Source organism: Rhineura floridana, chromosome 8 (assembly GCF_030035675.1).
Source record: "Rhineura floridana isolate rRhiFlo1 chromosome 8, rRhiFlo1.hap2, whole genome shotgun sequence".
Lineage (NCBI taxonomy): Eukaryota > Metazoa > Chordata > Lepidosauria > Squamata > Rhineuridae > Rhineura > Rhineura floridana.
This window is the reverse complement of record NC_084487.1, coordinates 20,422,951-20,442,840: the sequence shown is the minus strand read 5'-3', so window position 1 is coordinate 20,442,840 and position 19,890 is coordinate 20,422,951. Positions and strand designations below refer to the sequence as shown.

At 44.6% G+C, this 19,890-nt stretch overlaps 1 long non-coding RNA gene across 2 annotated transcripts in view; it reads left to right on the top strand.

The window, feature by feature from the left end:
• LOC133390248 (uncharacterized) overlaps window positions 1-19,890 on the top strand; it is a 49,186-nt gene that overhangs the window by 6,329 nt on the left and 22,967 nt on the right. For both annotated transcript variants that reach the window (XR_009764352.1, XR_009764351.1), the window contains exons 2-4: window positions 8,502-10,878; window positions 13,938-14,003; window positions 19,664-19,835. This is a non-coding gene — a long non-coding RNA (uncharacterized LOC133390248). The remainder of the gene's footprint in view (window positions 1-8,501; window positions 10,879-13,937; window positions 14,004-19,663; window positions 19,836-19,890) is intronic.

The following is a 19,890-nucleotide window of genomic DNA, read 5'->3' as shown; positions in this document are numbered from 1 at the left end:
GCACTTGCGGAATTGTCCGCACCAAACCTTGCCGGAACAGAGCGGGTAGGAGCCCCTCCCAACGCATTCCTCGCCGGCCAAGCCACTGTACTGCAGCCCATCTACTGAGGCCCAACTGCGAGCCCATGCTTGACTTCGCTGCCCTCCGGGCTGCCCAGAAGATCATGCTGTGGCCGCATATAAGGATCTGTGTCTGCTCCGTCCCCGTCCAGCAACCTGCCAAAACAAATGAAAATTGTTAGGGTTCCGCATTCCCTGCGCTCTAGAAGGGGCGAATGTAGCCCTTATACGCGTCAGAGGACCATCGTCCCACGGCCTGTACTGTCGCCTGGGGAAAACCAAAACCTGCTGCCGTAGAAGCAGCTCCTATTCTAAATGAATGTGTTCCAAATTGTGAGGCATCATAACCCATCCTATGCAATGCTAGTTTTGTTAAGGCCCAAAATTGATAAATGGAAAGAGGGGCCATGTTCACATGCGTAAATAAATAGCCTTTGGCTGATCCCCTTGTTCTTAGGAAATCATTTAAAGCCCGTACTGGGCAGAGGTGAGGCTCTGATGATGGGGCCAAGTGCACCTGTCTCCCTTTATATTTTTGGTCCGTTTTAGACCATCTTAAAGTTATACAAGCGCAGCCTCCTTCTATGGAGACATCCGAAAACTGGAGGGCACGTCGAGACGTGTCATGTTTAGAGCCAGCCACCACCTCACTGATCCGAAAGGCTCCAAAAAATAGCGTAAAGGCTACTGCCCGGAATAGCTTGGCCTCATAATTAGTGTTACAGACCGTTTTCCACTGGTGAACCATCCCTAGTATCATGTCCAGTGAGAAAGGTCGCCGGGAATCAGGTGGGGCGGGGTGTTCCTTAGCCCATCCAGCCAGCATGCGTCGTACCCTGAAGTCCTCGCTATGGTCCAGAAAACCACCTGCCTTCGCTAAAAAGGCAAGCCCCGCCAGCTTACCTTGCAGTGTTCGGACTGACAGGCCCCGTTTCCTGCCATCCACCAGGAATTCAAGCAGGTGACTTACCGGAATAGGCCACTCTGGCGCATAGCCTTTGGAGGCCCAGAAGTTCTGCATGTCCCTACCTGCTCTCTGGTAACTGTTGAGCGTACTGGGGGCAATGGAAAGGCTTATGGCTCTCTCCGACTCTGCTCTCCAATCTCCCATAGCGCAGGGGGCACAGCTTCCGGCTGAGCCCTGGCCAGCGGCACCAGCTGACGGAAACGTTCCATCTGGTTCCGTGACAGAGCATCAGCAACACCATTGTCAATGCCAGGAACATGCCGTGCCCGAAAAAGAATATTAAAACGCAGGCACTGGAGAACAAAAGCCCGGACAAGACCCATAACCCTGGCATTCCTGGATGTGAGGGAATTGATAACATGTACTGTAGCCATGTTATCACACCAGAAGTGGACTGTGGAGTTCTGCAACTCCACAGCCCACAAATAGACTGCTGTCACTATAGGGAAAAATTCCAAAAAGGTCAGATCCTTGTCTAGACCCCCCTGAACCCATGTCTGTGGCCATTGTCCCTTACACCAGGAAGACCCAAAGACTACCCCAAAGCCATAACCCCCAGATGCATCAGAATGGACCTGTAGCTCAGCCTCCAGGAGTCGGTCCTGCCTCCAAAAGGATGTACCGTTAAAATCCTGCAGAAAGGAGGACCACACAGCCAGGTCGGCGCGTAAAGCCGTTGTAACCCGAAATCGATGGTGGGGTCGTGACAGCCCAACCATGGCCTCATATACATGCCTCAAAAATGCTCTACCAGGCGCTATGAACCTGCACGCAAAGTTAAGATGCCCTGCTAGCTCCTGGAGGGTAGAGAGGAAAACTTTCTTCGCCCTTATAACTTCATTTATCCTGGTGTGGAGGGTTAGCAGCTTGTTTTGGGGTAGCCTACAGCACTGCTGCTCAGAATCAATTTCGATGCCTAAAAAAGTCAGAACTGGAGCAGGTCCCTCCGTCTTTTCTATGGCTAAAGGAACCCCCAGTTCTTCGGTCAAATCCTGAAACTGGGCCATTAGGTGTAGGCATTCGCCTGTACCAGCCCCACCCGCAAATAGAAAATCATCCAGATAATGAACGACAGAAGTCCTGCCCGCCTTATGTTTGATTGCCCATTCTAAAAAAGTGCTGAAGCGCTCAAAAACTGTGCAAGAGATTGAGCATCCCATAGGCAAGGCGCGGTCCACATAAAATTTGTTGGCGAAACTAAAGCCCAGCAGGTCAAAATCTGCTGGGTGGACGGGCAGTAGTCGGAAAGCGGACTTAATGTCACACTTGCCCATTAATGCTCTTATACCACAGGCCCGAACCATGCGCACCGCAGAGTCGAATGATGTGTAGTGGACCGTACATAGGCTGTCAGGAATGAAGTCATTAACTGAGTGTCCACGCGGGTGGGACAAGTGGTGAATAAGCCTATACTCCCCTACCACCTTCTTGGGTACAATCCCTAATGGGGATACTCGAAGGTTAGGGAGAGGGGGTGATTGGAACGGGCCAAGCACCCGCCCTGCTTGCACTTCTTTGTCGATTTTCAATCGCACTATTGACTCCCTGCCTATGACAGATTTTAGATTTTGGGACATGTAAGAAACCCTAGGACCGTTGTAGGGAATTCGAAAGCCTGACAAAAAACCATTAAAAAGAAAACAGGCATCTCCAGCTACTGGATAACCGGCTAACAAGCCCTGTAAAACATGTAGCTTAATTGGGGAGGGGCCCTTTTCCCTGATTGGCCCCAGGTGGGGGCTGTTTTCTGCCCCATTGCTGGTCCCTGCCGCCTCCCCTGTATGACCTGCCTCTGCTGCAGGCAGTGGAAGGGTGTGAGGCTCCACAAATGACACACTCGTGTCGGAAACGACACGGGTTGCGATTGCAGGTTCCTCGGGCATTGAATTCCCAGCATAGCAGCCGTTGTTGAACCCCTTGCCCCGCATTAGAGCAGGGAAGGGTGGCGGTCAATTGCCTGCTGATAAGATGCCCGCTATCGCACCTATCTCCAGTCATGGCATGGGCCGCAGTCATAAACTGCAGCCATAGCTCAGGTTCCTTCTTGTCCCATGGAAGGGTCACATCGCACGCCGCCCGCATACGAAATGCCTCTTCGTAAGACAGCCAAGCCAGCCCACAGAATTCTATATACGCTCTATATATTATGTCTAGATACTTAAAGAGAGACAATGCCCTTTGAAGCTGTCTCTCGATCAGCACTCCTGCGTATATCAAATACGCTGGTAGCCAATTAGCCCAGGTGCGGTCGATTCTTCTGCGCCTGGGCCTGTCTATGTCACTCTCAGTCTCCTTATCTTTGTCTCTCTTGGGGTGCTCCCTATAAAGTAGCGAAAAGACATCCACGTACTCTCCCTTCCAAATTTTTTCTTTTGTGGAAGGGAGCAGGTGGAAACCCAAGGTGACCGATGTATTCCCAAAAGGGATAGCATTACTTGCCACCGACCCTAAAGGGTCTGAACTATGATAGGGACTTGCAGTTGTGGTTGGCTGCATCTGTGCAGCACCTAAAACAGCTGTTGTAGCCGGCCCCTCAGATGACACCGCTGATGTCATCCCCTGTCCATTACCTGCCTGTTGCCAGATTTGGCTGCATGCAGCCTGGAGAGATGGTAGAGATCCTCCCTGAGGAGACCACCCCAAACCTGTAGACTGAGAAGCCTGAGCAGACCAGGCAGACTCACCCGCTCCTATCAGCTGCCCAGTCAGAGATGATATCATGCCAGCCTGGGGTGTAGTTATTTCACTGCCGGTCCCCACTGCCGCTGTTGGAGTAGGGGGAGCCACCAGCCCATTGCTGACCATCTGTGTGGAATCAGGAGGTGTTTCAAGCACCTCAAGCCTCGCTAAAACCAATGCAAGGATATCACGGTTAGACCCTTGCTGTTGACCCTTAAGTGTGCCACCATGAGCCTTGGTAGTAGCTCGCTTTGGCCTGGTGACCCCCCCAGTGGAAGTTCCAGGACTGGCAGCGTCGTTTAAAGCAGTTGGGGTAAACCTGGGCGCAGGGGTTGGCATCACCCTCCCTCGCTGCTCTAATGCCTCAAGGTGCGCTAAGATGGCAGCCCATGGTGGTGCCTCCTCCTCATCCGAGGAGCCAGGCGCCGGGGGGGCGTTTTTGTGGAGGCCTGGAGGCTCTCCCCTTACCTTTTGCCCCCCCTTTTCCTTTTTTGGATGGCATGACAGTTGTCTTGGTTTTTTAAACCAATCCAAAATTATTATTATTATTATTATAAGATATTATTACTGGATAGTAAGTGTAATAATATGAGCAATATACAATATAGGCAATGTGATCTTGCTTGACTGGCTGCAAAAGGAACTTTGAATATTCAAAGCCCAGCAGCCCTTGTTTGAATAGCTGTAGAAAACAGCCTTGAAAAAACCGGAGTGTGCTCTTGTTTAACAGGCTATAGTAATAGCCTTAGAAGCGGCGCGCCTCCCTCCCCCTCCCGCCGTGGGGGGGGGTGCGGCCTCGTTTGGCTCCACAAGCCTGCAGCCGCTTCTCCGGCCCACCGGAAGATGCCGGAGTCACAAACCCGCGCCTAATGGCGCAGAGGCTGACAGCACAGCCTGTGTTGCCACAGATTGGCTCCTCGAAATGGCGATCTCGTCAGTCACGCGGCCTTCCAAAATGGCCGCCGCTGTTCTTCACTGCGCTCTTCTTTGCTCTTCTTCTGCCTGTCCCACGTCGTCGCGCAGCAAGGAGAGGAAGGTAAGAGGGGCGGTGGGACTTAAATAGTCCTGCCAGCCCCGCCCCTCACGTTACGCATCGCGCTTTCGTCATCAGCGCGACGTGCGACGCTGCCTTCATTAAAGATGGAGGCAGCGTCTTCACCCCCACCTGCAACCTTGCCCCGCTCGTCAGCTGCGCGGCGAGCGGGGCGCCCTATGTCTATAAAACAGGGCTGGGCCAAAATCTGCCCTCCAATTTCTTCCTCTCCAAATAAGTTTCCCATTTTTTGACTTCATTTTCCTGGCAGTTTAGAATTTCTTTAGGATTTTTGGCACATGCAGGGTTTAATTAATTTATTTATTTAGGGACTTCACTACAGACCTTTGCCAAAAGGTCACAAGGTGGTTTACAAACGTACAAGTGTTGCACTTACCTTATCATTACAAGGCAGATACGATAATTTTGTGCAGTTTTTTCCTTCTTTTCCTTAATAATTTCTCCAACAATCTGCAGCCTCCTTGGCTGCCTCCATTTCCTTTTCTGAAAAACGTCCATCAAAGGAGCAACCTCATGTCTTCCCCTGAGCTTTTATTGGAGTACAGGCACCTGAGAAGGCTGCAAAATGCAGACTAGGGATTGGGGAGAAAGTCAATTCAGTTCACATGTACAGATGAACTTGCCAAGTTCATATTTTCTGAAGCAATGTGCAAACTAAAACACTGCTATCCTTCAACAGTTGCACTTCGCTCCATTTTGCAGTGCAGTTCTCCAGGTAGGTAATGTGTATATAAATACACATACTATGGTAAAGTGTGCATATAAATTCATGTACTAGTGAAAATAACATACAAAAATGCATTATATTAGGAGAAATTGTTTTGCATATTTGTGGACACATTTTTGTGATGACTTAAAAAAATGAAAGCTGATGTACAAAATGTGGAGAACTGAAGTTTGGAAAAATGAGAATCTATGAGAAAGTGAAACGGAGAGATTTAGCCATCCCTATTGCAGACCATTGGCGAGATGACCACTGGTGGAGATTGAAAGAATGGATACTCGCAAACATTTCTCAGTCACCTCAGAATCATTGTAAATATGACAAAAATCTTACACCCCACCAAGGAGAATTTCACACACGCAAAAATCTCTTCCCTCTGATAATTTTCAAATGCACTTTCTTTTCACATTACTTAATGGAGAAAGGTCAGGGGTGAAATGTGGTAGAGCATCTGCTTTGCATGCAGAAGGTCCCGGGTTCAGTCCCTGGCGTCTCCAGGTAGGGCTCAGAATATCCTGTGAAACTCTGGAGAGCTGCTGCCAGTCAGTGTAGACAACATTGAGCTACAGTATATGGACCAATGGTCTGGCTTGGGAAAAGGCAGCTTTCTATATTTTCACTAGTTGCTATCACGGCAATTTGTCTCGAAGCCAACCTCTTCTCTACATCACAACACGTACACTCAGTGTTTACTTATCACCACCAAGTTCCCAAGACTTTCCCTGAGTGAACCCGACCACAGAGGGGTTCATAAATGTTAAATTAGAAAGACTTTGCTCAGCAATGCAAACCATAACTGTGACCTGAAGCAAGACTATGCAATACCTTTCCCTTGGTTCTCCTGTCACTCGCATTCCCTTTGAAGCTCTTCTCTTCCTTTATAGGAGAGAAAGAGAAGAGGGAGTTCAGATTTGTGGCCTGCTCCCCTGTTGTCCCTCGTTCCACAGGTCCCAGAATCCAAATGCAACTTTCTACGTCTCACATGCACGGACACACACACAAAAAACTCATCTTACTTTCATCAAGGAACTTTCTTCCCCTTTCTGAAAAGTTTCCTTGGCAAAGCACCCATGAGCCTTATTATACAGCCATCCCCGCACTAGTCACCACGTCCTCGTTAAAGATAAAGCATTTGAGAAGCTCTCATAAAAAGAGCTTCTACAGTCAGAATGAAAATCTCACCAAGTTCCTTTCTTCCTCACACTTTGAGGCACCGTAGAACTGAATGAGTCTCCATGGACTCTCCACGGTGAACAGATCATAGGGGCCTCTCTGGCCCTTTCTAACCTCCTTGGTTATCTTTATTACAGCAGCAGCTTCAGAATTGAAAGGTGGGGAAAAGATGAGTCAGCATTTTTATTTTATGAAGGAAAACCCCAGGAGTTTCATTATTATTGTTTTAAAAATCCTGGCCGTAACACTCCTTCCAAATCCAGCTTTAGTAGATGAGCAGCAATCTACTAAGTATATTTTAAAATAGTGACAGCAGCAACAACAACAATGAAAGTGTGATATCTAAGTCATACTCAGAGTAGACATATACTGAAATCAATGGACTTAACGTAAGTTCATTGGGTGGTATTCAGTGCTAGTCCTACTTGGAGCAGACTCATTGACGTTGATAGGCACGACTAACGTAGATTCATTGATTTCAATTTGTCTGTTCTGAGCAAGAGTTAGTTGAATACAACCCATTGATTTCAGAGGGACCATTCTGAGTATGACTCAGCTGTTTATCACCCATTCTTAACACTTATCATAGGCTGCAAACCTTAGTTTATGTAATTGGTAGATTAATCAACTAAAGCTTTTGTTAGATTTTGGCATTTATCCCTTGATTTATTCACTTCTCCCTGTGCTAATTTTGATGACAGAGAAATGGAAGATGCCTTTTTCTTCTAGACTTTATTCAGAACCAGCTGGAGTGACTTCCTTCTAGCCACTTGAGCCACTGGCGACCAAAGCCACTAATATTGAAATCAGCATCAATATATCCTTTCAGTCAGGGTATTCTACAATAATGATGGGATCTGAACTTCTTAATAATCTGAATAGGGTAGCCATGTGACAAATGCAAATCTGTGTCCTCCTTTAATGATTCATTTCCTTTTTTTTCAACCTTGTTGAAGTTATGGAGGTCTGAAACTCCTCAACATCTTAACAGGAGAAGTGCCTGGGAACCTTATGATCACTGACTTGACCTCCATGGAAGAAAGACAGGGTATAAAATACAACAAAATAATGGCCTGATGAGTTTAATTAACCAAAACAATTCAGACCACTGGTCTATGTACCTCACTATCATCTACTTCTTATTGCATGTCCCGGGATGTGGTCTGAAGGCTCATGAGGCCACCACCTTGCTGAAGCTAAGAAGGTGTGGGTCTGGCCAGTACCTGGATGGGAGACCATCTAGGAACTACATGGATGCCTTGGTTCCATGATGGACAAAAAGCAGGATATAAATGAAAGAAAATCAGTAAGAAATAAAGTGACTGCTCTCTAAACTTTCAAGTAGAGGTCTTTAGTAGTCTCAGTGATATGCAGGCCCAGTGATCTGAAAATGACAAGGGATGTGTCCCAATTGGCTTGTGAGGTCAACTAACAGTACTTAGGCTGGAACTACAATCTATGGGGCATCTTTGACATTCAGAGCCTAATCTGCCCGATTTCTTAAAGACTAGAGCTTTGTTGTTGTTGTTATGTGCCTTCAAGTCGATTACGACTTATGGCGACCCTATGAATCAGTGACCTCCAAGAGCATCTGTCATGAACCACCCTGTTCAGATCTTGTACGTTCAGGTCTGTGGCTTCCGTTAAGGAATCAATCCATCTCTTGTTTGGCCTTCCTCTTTTTCTATTCCTTTCTGTTTTTCCCAGCGTTATTGTCTTTTCTAGTGAATCATGTCTACTCATGATGTGTCCAAAGTATGATAACCTCAGTTTCATCATTTTAGCTTCTAGTGACAGTTCTGGTTTAATTTGTTCTAACACCCAATTATTTGTCTTTTTTGCAGTCCATGGTATCCGCAAAGCTCTCCTCCAGCACCACATTTCCAATGAGTTGATTTTTCTCTTATCCTCTTTTTTCACTGTCCAACTTTCACATCCATACCTAGAGATTGGGAATACCATGGTCTGAATGATTCCATGATTCTATGAATACAGGTTGAAAGGGACAAATGAGCTAAGTGGCAGGCACATCAAGCAAATCCTCATCATGACTGTCTTCCATCTGGAAACCTATGTCCTCACTGTGGGAGGCTATGTGGATCTAGAATTGGCCTCCACAGTCACTTACGGACCCACCGTTAAAGACCTTATCTTGGAAGACAATCTTACTCGGCCACGAGTGATCGCCAATGAATGAATGAATGTTAAACAACTGGGAGTCAGAATTCCTTGCTGATTGACTTCAAACCACCCAGAGATCTACCAGTAGATCCAGATCTACCTTCTACCCAACTGTGGCGAACAGAGCCTGGCAGTGGCCCTCCATCGCTTCATATACAAGTTTTTCCCAGCTCTACCTTGAAATGCCAGAAACTAAACCTTGGATCATTTGAATTCAAAGCATGTGCTCTTCTGAGCTACAGTCCCCTGCCTTGTGCTTAATTTATTGTTTACTTTGCTAAATAAAAAAGGTGTCTGATCTGTGTAGATAACATTCTTGTCCAGACTGCTGTTTGTAGGTGCATGCAACATGTCACTAACTCATTAATAGTGCATTTGATGTGGGCTTATACTGAACTGTCCATACATCATCCCACTTTATCACTTGTTCTGCAGTGCTTCCCCAATATTCCTACATTATTGCATCTACACTTTAACCCTGCCCATCACATTGTCCATGTTCCTTCGATCCCCAATTCCTCCCCCCTTGTTCCCATGTGTAAGTCAGCTGCACTATAGTGACATGTCACCATGCCATTTCTATACTTTTTAAGTTTTTATATTCAGACTGTGATTGCTGTACTAAACCATTGCTCATTTCCACACAAAAATCTCCCACAGGAATGCTGGTATCTGGCATTAATAGGAAGTAAATAGGTATAGCTATGTCACAAAGAAGAGGTTGCATGTTGGCACATGAAATGTGGGAGTAAAAAAAAGGAGTGGAACATTTGTAGAATAAAACATTATGGGATTATAGCAGGAAACTATGGGACATTTCACCTGAAGCAGGGTAACTGCCTCAAAACGTTTAAAGGCAAAACAGGATCATGCGTAACTGCAGTGACAGCATCATGAGCACATGTCAAGATCAGTGCACAGTATAAAGAATATCTGGATGGGCTCATCATCAATACAGAATGCAAATGGAACCTGGAACCAACCAGCCAGTCCCTCAAATGCAATGATGTATCATTGAACACCAAAGTCAGGATCACCCCAACCCTCGAACACTCTACACTTCATTCGGGAGAATGTGGCACTCGCAGAGCTCAGACAGTGTTGAATTTCAGCATCGATGACAGAGTTTGCAGAGAGATGGCTTCCAAGATAGGAAAAGTTAGTAATGTTCTCCAGTGTCGCACCATTAAACTGGATTGATGGTGCTACAGAGGGACTAGTTTGCACCTGTTGATGAAGCACTTCTGGTTTTTTATATATTAAGAGCCCAAGCTTTCCATATGTTTCTGCAAAGACATTTAGGATAGTTTGAAGATCTTTCTCTGAATGTGCGGAGACTACATTATCATCGGCATATTGATGTTCTGTGACAGAGGTTGACATTACCTTACTTTTTGCTTTCAGCCTACTGAGAGCAAAAAGCTTTCCATCTGTTCGATATATGATTTCCACACCAGTAGGAAGTTTCCCCTCAATAAGGTGTAGAATCATAGCAATGAAGATAGCAAATAAGGTTGGAGCAATGACACATCCCTGTTTTACACCTGATCTGACTCTAAATGGATTGCTCTGAAAGCCATTGTTATCCAAAATTGTCGCTGTCATGTTGTCATGAAGGACATAACTAGGAGCTTCCAGATTTTACAGTACTGCCCCCGTTGCCATTTGCCAATTGCCATGGGACTTTTGTTTTGTTTTGGTTGGAAGACGCCTGTGCATGAATTTGTTTTATGTGGGGCGATTGGCGCACAATGATCAACACACAATCTTGATGGGAAAAGGCTTCGATCCAATAGCATGGATACCACAATGATTGGAAGTCTTTTATCTGCTGCAGCCTTCATCCACCTTCACAGCCGTTGTAACATAAAAATGGTTATCCTCCGCCTGTTCTACCATTGAGGACATTCTTGGATCATTCTTTGTCTGGTTCCTCTCCCTTGACTTACCGCCATGGGTGACCCTGCTGGGAGTACATGACTCCCAACGGCATCGCTCATAGAGTTCAGTGGAACACGCAAACCCACTCACCACTACAAGGTGATGATCCAGCGAGTGAGAATTGTTTACCAATAGCAGCAATAAAATGATTTCCCCCTCCTCCAACCTTACATTATGTTTCTGAAATGACAAATGCTTGCAGTAACCAGGAGTGGCTTTTTGTGTGGAAGGACTATGAACTCAGTTCATCTCTGGTACAAATTCCTGGGCTCAGAATTCTTTGGTTCTGTGTGACTTTTGCAACACTCTCCAGTTGGTGGATCTTAAGGTTTTGATAAAAGACAATATAGGTCCTGGAAGCCTGAAGCCTGCCCACCCCTTTTGTAGAGACACTAGACAACACTGGAGTAGGTGGGCCAACGATTTAACTTAGCATAAGCCAGTGTTCTGTGTCAAGGGCAGGAAATATTTTCGAGCCTGAGGGCCACATTTCCTTCTGGGCAACCTTCCCGGGACTGCATGGCAGTGGTGGGCAGGGCCAGAGGTAATGCATATAAATTTTACCTTTGTACAACAGGCTAGTTTCCATACAGATCCACATACGCCTCTTTATCCTCCTTCCAGGCAAGGAAGAGGCACTATCAGAGTTTAAGGGCACATTCCGGATAGCAAAAGAATTTGAGGAGGGTACGAAGCAGGGTTGGTGAGGATGTGTGGCCTGGGGACAGTCCTGAGGGCCAGATAGAGAGGCCTGGAAGGCCATATTTGGCCCCTGGCCCTGCTGTTTCACATCTCGGTCCTATATTATGCAGCCACGAGACTGGCTGTATACGATAGCCAGCGTGGATTTTTCGCATTCCACAATGTTAAATTGAAAATAACCCCCATGCCATTCTGATGCTTCCCATAAGCTCATTTCAAAACAAAACCTTACAAAACTTACAGTCCTGAACTCAGAAACGCTTGCTTAACAACCCTCTTGATTTTCATGGCGATACACAAAACATTCAGAGAGAATCAAGAGTTTAAAGTCTAAAAAGAGAGAGAAAAAACCCCAGAGCCCTTTTGGACTTTTTCCCCTGAGTGTTCTCATAATCTGTTGAAATTCATTAAAAATCAGCTATGTTCACAGAGTACCTATAATCCTGATACTGACCTTGCCCCATACTCTGACCTCCATCTTCTGCAGTTTAAAAGTTAAAACATGCCTGGGTGATTTTTAATTAATTTACGAAAATTTGCATTGAACTAAATGATAATGTCGGGCATGCTCAGTAAGAACCAACTGTCAGTGTTCTAAAAGGCAGACTCACAGCTTCTGGGCTTGCCTAATCAGGGGGCTACACCCACACCAGACTTTGATTTCACTTGAGACAGTCGTGGCTTCCCCCAAAGAATCCTGTGAAGTGTAGTTTGTGAAGGGTGCTGAGAGGAGACTCCTATTCCATTGACAGAGCTCCAGTGGCCAGACTGATTTAACAGTCAGCCACTCTGACTGAAGGTCTGTGAGGGGAACAGGGCATATCCTAGCAACTCTCAGCACCGTTCACTAACTACACTTCCCAGGATTCTTTGGGAGAAACCATGACTGTCTAAAGTGAAATAAAGGTCTGGTGTGGATGTGGCCAGGGACAGCTTTGGTTTAACTTTGGGTGGGAGGCTACATGTGCCTGCTGTAGAATAAAAAGGTGGGGGAAATGCTGAAAAGCAATGATACTGTTCACAATGTTTTCCTTTTGGAAAGGAAAGGGGCTTCCCCTCTGCCCAGTGCCCACCCACCCAATCTCCTCCACTCCCCCCTCCCCCTTCCACAGGTCAGTTTCACCTATCCTAAATATGATTGCACAGAAATAAATCCCACTGAACTCATAAAGTATGGAAATGATGAAACCCACCCTCCCTTCTCCTCCCTCTTTCCCCCTCCTTCTTCCCCTCCCCCCTCCCCCCCATGGTCAGTTTTAGCTATCTTAAACATGATTGCATGGGATTAAATCCCACTGAACTCAATAAGCAGGCAAATGATCAAACCTGCCGTCCCCTCCTCCTTCCTCCCATCACCCCCCTTTTGCCCCTTCCCTCCCGCTTCCTTTGCACCTCCCCTTCCAATCCCCTCCTTCTGGAGTTTTTTAATGTATATTTTGCAAAGTGTTGCTGTGCTTCACATATTCACAGAAACAGAAGCAAAATAAAATGATTTACTATAGGAAACTTCACTAAAATTGCAAAGTAAATCAAACATATTTAAAGTGACTATCTGAACTATATCAACTGTATCTTAATATTGTTGCTTCCCCTCTGCTAAAACAAGATCAGCACAGCACATGTCTTGTTGCCAACACTCACCCTATGCTCAGAGGCACATGTTACCAAATTCTTCCAAGCTACGCAGGAAGTGGGTTGGACTGTGAAAGACCAACTCAAATTGTCTTTGCATTTTGACAAATTTGTGGGGCAGTGCAATATCTCAGGGAGGAGGTCAGGTCTACTGTTCCCCTGGTGCATTCACTATAGCTGCCCAATTTCCCTGCTTTTTAAAGTTTGATAGAAATATCTGTGGGCTATAGGTACGTTCTTAAACTGCAAGGGTTTTTTTGCCTATTAGTTAATTCTTATGTGGATCTAAGCACCTTGCTTAGATTCTGGCTGTGTGTTTTTGCTTCATAGATTATTATTCCCCCCCCAAAAAATTTGAAAATTATTAATTTAGCCTCCTCCCCCACCAACACACTCTAATACAGGTAAAGTTCCTCCCCCACCTTCCCAGAAAATAATGGCAGAAGTTTCATAAAAGAAATGTAAAAAGTTTGGGAACTGACATTTTACCATGTGTTTTCCTCTCGGTGTGTGTGAAATGTAGTTTGTAATTGAAACCTGGCAGGGGGTGCTATTACACTTCAGTAATATCTGTGAGCTTAACTTGCTTAGTGCTTGAGCCCAGTAGATCTTTCTCTTTAGCTTAAAAGAGAGGAACAGGGAAGGGGAGGAGGGGGAGAGAATAATACGGAGAGCGGAGGGAGAATCAAGGCAGATGACACCGGAATCCTCTCCCTTTGTACCGCGTGTGGCATTGCTAATGGTTTCACAAAGCTTTCCTAACAGGAAGATGATTCTCTAAGTAGGGATCCTAATTTGATTTTTTTTCCCCCTCTGTCTTGCAGTTCAGCAAAATGAGAAACGTGCCATTCCTATATCAGCTGCACTCCTCTCTGGCCTGGAAGCAGCAGGTAAAAATCTATTCGGCTCGCTGCCCATTTTATTCATTTGAGCTCTCAGTTGCTGCCTGATATGGCAAAATGGGAGGGGGGGTTAGACTTTTAAATGGCTGCTTCTGAGGAATGTACATTAGAGCCCAAAGTGGGGCAAAACCCGCCATCAGCCTAATTTTCCATTGTTCCAAATGGGCTTTGGGCTACCAGGACTTGTATGGCTGCCCTTCTGAAAACAGCAATTCTGTTCTTTATACAGCCATTTATAATGGTCTTTTACCAGGCAGTGGGGGAGGGGAGCGGTGGGTAGGAAGCAAACCTTTTAATGCTGAGGTTATCATACTTTGGACACATCATGAGAAGACATGATTCACTAGAAAAGACAATAATGCTGGGAAAAACAGAAGGGAGTAGAAAAAGAGGAAGACCAAACAAGAGGTGGATTGATTCCATAAAGGAAGCCACAGACCTGAACATACAAGATCTGAACAGGGTGGTTCATGACAGATGCTACTGGAGGCCGCTGATTCATAGGGTCACCATAAGTCGTAACAGACTTGAAGGCACATAACAACACAGTGAAGGATATAAACATGGCTGTGGAAGTCAATTAAGGGAAGGGTGGGGAACTTCAGGCCTGGGAGCCAAATGTAGCCCCCCGGGACTCTCTATATGGCCCTTGAAACTCTCCTCAGGCCATACCTTCTCTCCAGCCACTCCCCCTCTTCCAAGGCTACACCCCTCACCACCCCTGCTTCACACCCTCCTTGAGTGATCTTGCCTGGCTGGGATATCTTTGGAACTCTGATCATGTGTCTTGCTTGCCTAGATGGAGGATAGAAAATGGTGCATGTAGGAACTAGCCTACTGTACAACAATAAAATGCACATGTGTTGCTTTACCCACTTTACCTACTCTAGCCCCACTTACGACTTACATGTGGCCCCAAAAAGAGAATGCAGCCCTGAGGCTGAAAGAAGTCCCCCAGTGCTGAACTAAGGCAACTTAATTGCGCTCTTTTGGAACTTTGATTTGAGTTGTCAGCAACTTAGACAACTCCTTGAATGTGCAGCCTAAAACCTGGAACAGATTCCACTGCCCCACTGACATGGAATCATCAGCTGCCACCTTTGCTGAATTCCAATAAGGACATTACTGGGACTGCTCCCTTACCTGCATTCCCAAGCCCAGCAAATATCCAACTAGAAAATCTGTGAATCTGGTCTGAAACAAAATTGAAGAGGACTATAGTTCAGGTGTTGGAGAAGAGCTTTGCGGATACTATGGACTGCAAAAAAGACAAATAATTGGGTGTTAGAACAAATTAAACCAGAACTATCACTAGAAGCTAAAATGATGAAACTGAGGTTATCATACTTTGGACACATCATGAGAAGACATGATTCATTAGAAAAGATAATAATGCTTGGAAAAACGGAAAGAAGTAGAAAAAGAGGAAGGCCAAACAAGAGATGGATTGATTCCATAAAGGAAGCCACAGACCTGAACTTACAAGATCTGAACAGGGTGGTTCATTTTTTTTTTTTTTTCAATAATTTTTATTCAGATTTTCATAAAACATACAAGACGAAATCATAAAACATTCAAAGACAAAAAACAAAATCAAAAATAGTTAAACAAAAAGAAAAAAAGAAAAAAAAAACAAAAATAAAAAATAAAGAGTAAAATATTGACTTCCCATTTGTCAAAGATCAAATCAGTTATAAGTCTATAATATATAACAATCCTGTCTCTTAAGTCATATTATAAAATCACTTTCCTCCAGTAGTTATCTTACTTAATCATCAAATCTCATAAACATTACTTTATTCTTTCCACAAAAAGTCAAAGAGAGGTTTCAATTCTTTAAGAAATATATCTATCAATTTTTTTTTCCAGATAAGCATATCGATTAATCCATCTCATTACTAATTATGATAATCTTATTGTCATAACCATAGTCAAAATAAACATTTCAATTAATCCATCACATCAGAATCTGTTAGGTTCAGTAATTTCAGTAGCCATTGTTCTATTATCCCTATTAGTTCCATTTTCCATCTTCCATCTTCAGTAGTCTTGTTAAGTCCAGTAATTTCAGTATCCAATCTTCCATTATCAGTATTCCATAATAATCTTGCTGTCAAAGCCATAGTCATATAGTAAGAGTCTGATGGGAATTACCTCTATCCCAAATATTTTCTTGCCATCCATTCTGAATAGGTTGCTGAAATACTGCTGTAAAATCATATCTCTGTTCTTTTTTTCAAAATACACTGGGTCATCTCTTGAAAGTTTTTCCATTGTCACATGGCTGCAGTTAATTCCATAGATTTTCTCTATATTGGGCTCCATCACATCATTCCAGTCCAGAAGATTATCCATGCCATTGATAACTTTATCTCTAGAATCTTCATTAATTTCTTCAGAGATAACATTGAGTTCCAAACAATAGATTTTATTTCTAAAGTCCATAGACTCCAAATCTTGTTCCTGTTCCACGTTTGTTCCAATCTCCGGGATCTCCTCTCTCACAGGGACCCCTGTTCCAGTCTCCAGGGTCTCCTCTCTCACAGGGACCCCTGTTCCAGTCTCCAGGGTCTCCTCTCTCACAAGGACCCCTATGTCTTTAATCTCCTGTGTCTCCAAACAATAGATTTTGTTTCTAAAGTCCATAGACTCCAAATCTTTTTCCTGTTCCACGTTTGTTCCAATCTCCAGGGTCACCTCTCTCACAGGGACCCCTATATCTTTAATCTCCTGCTTCATTTTACTCAATTCAATTTTCAGCTCCTTACAACCCTGTCGCAGGTTTTGTTTCGTTATCTCAATCTCATCCATTATTTTCTGAAACATAGTTATTTCCAGATTCTCAGCCACTTTCTTAATTGCCATTTTAAAAGAAAAATATAGGAAAACCACTTCTTATTTCAGCAACAATTGGGTTAATACTCCAAACTTGGTGACATCACAGTATAAACAGAGCAGACAGCCTTATCTCTCCATGCTTAAGTAAACAAAATGCAGTTCCCAGGATCGAAACAATTAATGGCGGTCGTCAGGAAACAGATTCGTCAAAATAAAATAGACCAAAAAGAGAGTAGTCTCAGACAATATAATATTCTTCAAAATAAAAATCTGGAATAGAAATCCCTCTTCTGTGTATATCTTTAGAATGCAAATCCAGGACAGCTTTTTGCAACAAAAACAGAGATAAGCTATTAATTAGTGAGTAGCAGAGAGAAGTTATGGCTCCCCAGTGAGATGTCAAAAACCGATCAATCTGGCAAATCTCTTTTAAACAGCAACAATTTAAGTCAAGTAAAAGAAAAATATAGAAAGAAGGGTGCTTGCCTGTTAGTGCGTTCTCTCTTAGAAGATAAGATGAACGTTCGCTTTATCAGATAGAGCTTGTTGTTGAAAATCCGTCCCACCTTCGTCGGCTGGACCTCGTCCCATAAATTAATGAGATCTGGTCGTCCCAACAAAAATAGGCTTTGAGGTTAATCTCTTCGTTTCTCCCTACCCGGGAGAAGTTTAATCAGTCAAAAAAAAAAAAATCTGACTGATATATCTGAATAAGCTTCTTTTGAGGCAGGAGCCCGTCTCAAAAGCAGGCACAGGCTAAGTCACCCTTCCCGGAAGTCTGAACAGGGTGGTTCATGACAGATACTCTTGGAGGTCACTGATTCATAGGGTCACCATAAGTCGTAGTCGACTTGGAGACACATAACAACAAATGAATAGTTCAGTGGTAGAGCACACGCTTTGCATGCAGAAGGTCCTGACTTGATCTCCAGGTAGGCTCTGGGAAAATACCATGTCTGAGGCCAGTGGAGGCTGGCCCATTAGGGCAGATGGGCACTCCCACACCAACCTCAGTCTGCCTTCAGCTAGCCCCCACCCACCTGCCTTCATACTTACAGCCAGTCTAGGGAGTGGCCCAGCCTGTCAGTTTCCTCCTTCTTAGTCTCAGTGTTGCCCTGATAGAACTCAGCAGGGAGGAGGAGGAGGAGGACATAATTAGAATTAGTTGGCTCTGCCTGTCATGATCTCTGGCTCCACCTGCTGTTGGTCTCTCTGCTTTCTGCTCTACCAGTCCCAATGGGCACCAACTGTATGAAGCAATGGGGAACCACTGCCAATCAGTGTAGACAGTACTGAATTATACGGACCAAGTGTCTGACTTGGCATAAAGCATCTTGCTATGTTCCTATGTGTTCTTTTCTTGACAATGCTTCTGCCTTAAATAATGTCTTGATTATATGCTAGGATTTCTGCCATATCTTGCTCTTCAGGGCTGCAATCCTATGCACACTTTCCTGGGAGTAAATCTCATTGAACATAGAGAGATGTACTTCTGAGCAAGCAGGTTATACACACAATATTCACTCCTCCGAGTGATTTTTGTATTTCAGGTTTGCAAAATTTCTCTTTAACACAGATGAGGTAGAGGGATTAATGAGATATCAGTGGTTTGCAATTGGCTTGTTTTCACCTGCTTGGATTAGGGTTTGTTCTTTCCCTTTGTTAGAAGTCTTTTCCAACAAACTAAGTAGAATTTTACTGAAGGGGATTTGAAAGAATGTTTTGGAAGTCAGCTTTCTCTTCTTATAAACTGCCATAGAGTGTATGGTGCTCATGAAAAAGGATTCAATATATATTGAGAATAATGGTTGACTTGTTAGTTGAATACAGGCCAAGTGCAATATTGATTAACAACCAGGCAGAGTGGATCCTCCCCAACAGTTTATTGGTAGATTAAGAAAAATGCCTGAATAGTTTAAATCATGACAATTCCTATATATATTCTTCTTCATGATGTACATACATTTTATTTTCTCATTAAGATATCAAGAACCTCTATGTCTCTGGCTACATCTTCCTGTTGCTGGACTGGGATAGCCTGGCATCAGCAGTCCATGCTCCAGTGGCCTCCCATCTGGACTACTGCAATGTACTCTACATGGGACTGCCTTGTAGATGGTCAAGATTGAATATGCATAGGGTTGCCAGGCTCAGGGCCTGAGAATGATTCTGCCAGGCCCAGCCTCCAAGAGGTCTTCTGTATCTTTAAAAGTTGTGCAGGGGGAAGGGAGAATTCCACCTTGTGGTTTTTCCCATTACAGAGTTGCAAGACCACCTGCACTTGGCTGAATTGTCTCTTCTCTTAAAGATACAGAACCATTCTCAGGCCCTGAGCCTGGCAACCCTAAATATGCAGCTAGTCCGAAATGCGGCTACCAGTTTGGTAACAGCCATATGTCATCAGTCCTGAAAGTGCTGCTCTTCTTTCTGCTTGCCTTGGCTTCTCATGTCTACTCCCAGTAAGGAACAGGTACACACAACCAAACTGTGCAAGATTTAGCCCCCACTTGTCAGCTGAAAAGCAGGGGGTGAAGTCCTGTTTTGGCTGCAACTGCAGCCGAGGCAAATTGAAACTCACCCTCCTGCCCACCATGAGTGACGTCAGCTGAATGACAGGTAGGCATGGTTATGGAAAACGCCCCCATGGAGCAAGATTGGCCCATGGGCTGGAGGTTCCCCATCCCTGACCTAGAAGATTGCCTTCCCCAATATCAACCACCTTGGGCCAGAACTGGAAGGGGAGGCTTTAGTGGTGATGCTGTCACTTAATGCTACCCAGCCAACACTGATACTTCATCCATATCTTACAGCCTTCCGTTCCTGCTAACATTCTCATTGGGACACCCAGCCCTCCAAAACTCAATCGAAAGCAGGCATCTCAAAGACCAGAATGCTGCAGAACTGAGTGTTTGGTTTCTTAACATTTATGAAACAAATGAAACATTTATGGGACCATGGCTTTCTTCTGATCTGCAAATACCAGTCAGTATCTGCTTGGATTTGAAATTCTTTTTATATATGGAATTGTTTTTACTGT